Genomic DNA, 6,266 nt, shown 5'->3' with positions numbered 1-6,266 from the left:
GGGGAAAGAAGAAGAAGCTAATACCTACAATCAAACCTATCTAGCATGCATCAATCAAGAAAGCAAGATTCAATAGCATGTAAGCAAGCAAGAAGAGGGAAGAAGGAGAGCTCACATGAAAACTATTGCAAGGGTGCGTCTTGGTTATTGTCAAAAATGACTTATAGACAAATGACTAGTTTTCACACTAGGCTGACCAAACTCAAAAGTGGTTCGACCTCTATTACTAGTCTTAAGCAAGTATATATTCTAAGTCCGTAGACTTTCCCTATTTGACATTAAGCATATGGTAAGGTTTCTTTATATGTTTCAACGCTGTCTTACAAAAGTTAAGTGCCCATTCATGCAAGTAAGATGGAAAAGTGCCTTTCGGTAGGTTGGGCTAAAACCATGTTAACCAATGGAGTGGTTAACATATACCCACTCACCCACCCATGAACGGGCTTCTTTTGCATTCCTCATCTAGTCTCTACAAATTTCTTTTTCCGTTCTTCCAATTGGGAACAACATTTTGAGTTAGCTTTGGCTTTAAGAATAGCACAACCTTGTGAATGAATTATTAGATTGGCTATCACCTCTTAATTATGTACCAAAACCAAATTTATTATTGGACCTCCTTTACTCTTTCATACACCAACTTCCAAACATGCCAAGTGGTCTTCTTCACCACAACCAAGATGCCTCATGGTTTTGGCTCCTCTTCTTTTTTCATTAAGTTGATCCCTCCATCCTTACTCTTATGGGAGTGTTGAACTACAATCTCGAGTGTTATATTCCAAGGACCTCTACATTACCATCATTCTTCCACCATACTGTGCCCTTGTCTTTGGCATGTCTTGCACAATCTCTTAGTATGGCACATCATCTATGTGACCGCATCTCCTTTGTTCTATACACTCTTCTTCTTTCTTGTGAGTGACTATCTCTATTGCCAAGTTCTTTAATTTTTTTGCTTAACAATGCATGTGATTTCTTCAAGATTTTTAATTTAAGCTTGCCTTTTTCCCTAGACTTGGTTTCATTGTCCTCTCATCCTTACACTTGGGTACTATCACTATTTTGGTTGTCTTCCTCCTTAAGGGGCCACCTCTATCAATGAGTTTGTCAAGTGTAGTTGTTGGTGACATTCTTATAATCGAGCAAAATATACAAGCCCATGAAGGAATGAAGACCTTGGATTTCCTCATTAGGTGTATTCTTCTTGCTCCTCTCAACAAATTCAAATATTAAGCCTTTTTCTTTTCCTTATTTAGAGCTTAAAGGTATCCTTTAGCACACCAAGTGTGCATTTTGAAGGTGGATATTCATAATACCATACTTTTCTGTGTTAATAGAAATTATTCCATCATTTGCACCATGTGTCTTGGAAGTCAGCTTCATCTCTAGAAGTTCACAAGGTGAGTCCTCCCTCGGGTCCTGAAATTACAACACCCCACAAGCAACTGCATTCTAGATATCAATACTCATTTTCTTATGCTTTTAATATTGCCATTTTGGTTTTTGTTTGTTCCTTTTCCTTACAGGCAACCTCAGTGAACCTTTTATCTAGACCTCATGCCTTCTCACTCGATCTTACGGGCGTCTCGACAGGTATCTCACTGAGCTTTCCCCTCTGACTTTCATGCCTCTTTACCGGCACTTATAGGCGACTCAATATGGATCTTTAACTCGGTTTCCTCTAGTCCTCATGCCTTCTCATTGGGTCTTACGGGCGACATGGTACTATACTCAAGGCAATACTCTTCCTCTGGCCCTCATGCCTCTTTTTTTAAATATTAATATCGATCAAGACCTCGGTGCGCTTCCTTCAGTCCTCATGCCTTCTCACTGGGTCTTACAAGCGACTCGGCAGTATGCTTTGAAAATGACTTAAGATGGCATACCTCATAAGAAGTTGATAAGTCATAATTTGGTGCACATTGGCAATCCTTAGCACAATTGTAAAATATCGACAATTTATTATCTTTGAGGAAGCCACAATGGCTCTAGCATTGCTTGGAATCCACGAGAAACAAGTGTGTAAGGTTGTTATTGGACTCATAGCTTCCATGTTTGAGAGCGACTATTATTTTTAAATCACGAGGTTACCTCTTCAACCCATAGTTGCATTAACACGATGTTTTTATAATGAAAAATCTATATACACATGCAATTACCTCAATAAGGAGAAGAGCCTATTCATGTGTAAGATATGGCATGATGACATTGTGTATTAGTATTTATTGATAACTTATTCAATAACTTAAAGAGTGGCTCTTCTCCTTGCATATAAGCCTATTCATGTGTATGATAAAGTATGATGACACGGTGTATAAATCTATGTTGAATTTTAAAATTTCCATACATTTGAATAGGAGCCATATTATATTGCTAGTCTAATAAATACGCTTTAATTATGTAAATATGCAAAGTACTAAAAGTAAACTCAATTAAAGTAGAGCCAAAAAATGTGCAAAATGTAAGTGTGAGCATACACTTGACATGTGTAAGTATGGTATGCATACTAGATGGTAGGTAGAAATGATTGTATTAGTGTTTTTATTATATAAAAAAGGAATGTATACAACTAAAGACTAAATATAATGATTTAAATGTTCTTAAAAATGTGATAAAAGTTATGACAATACACTACTTAGTAGGTCCCTCCCATCTATAGCTTAGATCATAGCAGGCATACCTCTTTGGTCCTTAACAAGTAATAATATCATGGAAACATTCCGAGTGCAAATAATAATATCATGGGAAGATAAATGTGTCAACTTGTACTTTCTCAAATTGTCCTTCATCATTGAAAGCAACAAACATCATGAGCATTAATGAAGCCACTCATTATTAACCTTGGATTCCTTGTTTGTAATCAAAGCAATGCTGTAGATATTTGAAGACTATTCCCAAGGCTAGAATAGGGTACAAGAGGTTTGGCAGTAGGGAGGACACTAATTGGGCCTTCCTTGTTCCTGTAGGTATCCAAAGTCTTGTAAATGATGCAATATAAATGGAGGAGGATACCTGAGTTTGATTAGGCATAAATCTTATAGTATAATGACGTGCTAACCTCCACTCTACAATGAGGAGAGGTGTTAAAATTGTAATGTTGAGTTGTAGTTCAATTTTGTTTTTTTAAAGTTTGGAACTCCAAAGGTTGTTTTGAGTGATGGCATGTGCAAGGGGAAAAGAAGAATCTATAAGACTCAAAAAGTTGGGAGTGAAATGGGAGCTTATTAGAGCTACATTATTATGGTCTATTTGTAGATCATTTGTATGAGAGATTTGGTGCAATGCAATGATTCATTTTAAAATCTTGTTACTGTTGATTGATTTTTTTGTATTAGTGTAATCAAGTGTGTTGTGATCACTTGCTAAATGTCTAATCATGATATTTTACACTCAGACCCTATTTTTAACCCAATGTTAATGTATCTTGCAAAAGAAATTGTTTGCATGGGTTAGAGTGGGGCATAAAAAGTCAAGGGACAAGCTACTTGGGGTAATCAAGAGTGATGATGGATAAAGAGCATGTGTTCGAGGGTTATGAATAGATATATGGCATAGTGGATGCCTGTAACAAAGTTAGAAAGATGCAACTTTATTTTTGGCAACCAAGAAACATAATGGACAACAAAAAAAGTAAACATAGAAAGTTGCAATCATACTAGTAGATAAAGACATGTAAGTAAGGATAAAGGACACATCCACCATTAGCCATCCACAAGGGTGTAATGAAAGGATAAAGGACACATCCACCATTAGCCATCCACAAGGGTGTAATGAAAGCGGTGATTCCATAGCATCATGGAAAGATTGGGGTTTAAAGCTTGGAACAACTTAGAGGCCGCCCCCATAACCCTCTACATTTAAGGGTGTGAAAGGGGCAGCAGTTACAAAGCTGAAACCTTTACCTACTACTGAGTACTCATCAGCCATCCACAAGGGTGTAATGAAAGCAGTGATTCCATAGCATCATGGAAAGATTGGGGTTTAAAGGTTGCAACAACTTAGAGGCCGCCCCCATAACCCTCTACATTTAAGGGTGTGAAAGGGGCAGCCAGTTAGAAAGCTGATAAATTGTCAGCCTTTACCTACTGAGTACTCATCTACCTAGTGTAGAGGGTTATGGGGTGGCCTCTTATCCCTTGAGTTCGTCTCGTCGCTAGATGTTGACACTCTTTTTGGTGTCCAAAATGTGCTTGTAAGTGTGAGTGGATGACACATAAAGAAGTGCTAGAAAGAGTAGAGGGCATGACCATGGAACAAGGGCCAAAGAAATATGAATAAGGCCGATTAAAAAGGGTCTACAATGAAGGACACTTATCACTAGGGCACTTAAGATGAAAAGAGGTTCACTATATACCATAAGTATCAACACATCTTATTACCATATTATAACATCTTCTCCCATGAAATTATAGAGTAGGAGAACATAAAAAAAGGTGCTTATGTACATGGTGGTATTAGCAATATGATTAATGCGGTTATAATGCCATTGGACTTGGATGGTCTCTTACGCATGCATTGAAACCATGTACATGGTGGTATTAGGAATATGATTTATAATGCCATTGGACTTGGATGGTTGCTTACACATGCATTGAAACCACATATTGAAGGTATTTGTACCATCGCATATAAAAACGATTATACACATCAAACTTGAAGAAATGTTTCCTAAGGTGAGAAGGTCCGAAGCATGGAGAGAGTAATTGCAAGAGAAGAGGCGATTCCCAATATAAAAGAGGTTCACTTCTTACAACATTGACAAACAACCTTAATAAACATGATGCTTTATAACATTCATTTTGGGATCGCTAAAGTGATTGGAGTTTTGTTGTAGATAAAGTAATATCATCGTAATAAACAAACCATTTAATGGGCAATACAAATTGGAGATTAAAGCTTGAACACAAGGCCAAGGTAGGAAGGGTAGGACCTAGAAAACTCAAAACACATCTATTCTAGTCCTTGAAGATGTTGGCATTCTAGCATAGGACTTTGCACTTATAAGGATTTAGACATACAACAATCAAGGTTCTAAGCTTTCAAGAATGAATGTCCCTACAGTGTGCATGTTCCTATAGTGAACATTGCTTGACTAAGGAAAATACTTAAAGCTCGCCGAATTGGGCTTGCACAAGGATGATGAAAATGATATTTTTGACATCATGGTTAAAGATGCATCATTTGCTTCATCTTCTAGTGGGTGGTGAAGATGAGGATGAGATAGAGAGAGAAAGTGTAGAGGGAGCAAGAAAGCCTCATGTGTCCATCATAGCACTATTTTAAAGACTTAATGTATTCAAGAGAATCCACAATTTCTTAGGTCTTCACTTCCACAATTTGGCTATGATATTTATGTGAAGAATCTCACAATTATTTATTACAGCAAGGAGGCTCAAGCAAGATTAGAGCGAGATCATCATCTTAAGAACACTAACAAATGATGGGAGTGTTGAAGTTCATCACATTTAGGAGCTATGTGATGATTTTAATGGACAAGAGTGGATAGAATCTTCTTGTTGTGTTATTTTTACAAGACATCAATGATTATGCTTGTGTATGGACATGATATGGCAACCTAGGAGAGTTTGGACTTTCGAGTAGTACCTTGCATATGAGTTAAAGCTTGGTGTAAAATTGAAAAATAAGTACCACCTCCTTCGTGTATAATTAACGTTTGCTACCATCTTCCTCCGTTAATAGTTATTAGTTTAGTATACAATTTCACAAGGATCATATTCTTCTTACAAAGACGTAAGAACGCCTGTGCTGATACAAAGCATTTAACTCGTTTGATCTCCCAATCGAATAAATATTAATATTTATATAATAAATACAAAAATCGACATCAGAATATGCCCGGCCCATTAGCTCAGTTGGTTAGAGCGTTGTGCTAATAACGCAAAGGTCGCAGGTTCGACACCTGCATGGGCCACATTTAATAATTCTCGGACTTTTCTTTACCTTCATGCGATCATCATCCAATGGACGTTGGTGCTCCATGTCATCTGCTACATTCATGGTGGATGATCCTTCATGTCATCTTAGTAAATACGTTGTTACAACTTTTACCATCATCTAGTCAACCCAGTTTGACGTAACTTTTACCATCATCTAGTCAACCCAGTTTGACGTTGGTCTGCATGGGCCACGTTTAATGATCCTCGGGTAAAATTTACTTTTCTTTATCTTCATGCGATCATCATCCAATGGACGTTGGTGCTCCATGTCATCTTTCTGCTACATTCATGATAGATGATCCTTCATGTCAT

The 6,266-nt window shown here is 37.3% G+C and overlaps 1 non-coding gene across 1 annotated transcript; it reads left to right on the top strand.

Moving 5' to 3' along the window:
• The first annotated feature begins 5,855 nt into the window (after positions 1 to 5,855).
• TRNAI-AAU (transfer RNA isoleucine (anticodon AAU)) lies at positions 5,856 to 5,929 on the top strand. Its single transcript has one exon. It is a non-coding gene; the product is annotated as a tRNA-Ile (tRNA).
• The last annotated feature ends 337 nt before the right edge of the window (positions 5,930 to 6,266 follow it).

Source organism: Cibotium barometz, chromosome 13 (genome assembly GCF_041138505.1).
Source record: "Cibotium barometz isolate CiBa-2024 chromosome 13, ASM4113850v1, whole genome shotgun sequence".
Classification (NCBI taxonomy): Eukaryota; Viridiplantae; Streptophyta; class Polypodiopsida; order Cyatheales; family Cibotiaceae; genus Cibotium; species Cibotium barometz.
Note: the sequence above shows the minus strand (reverse complement) of the source record. Positions and strands in the feature narration are given on the sequence as shown.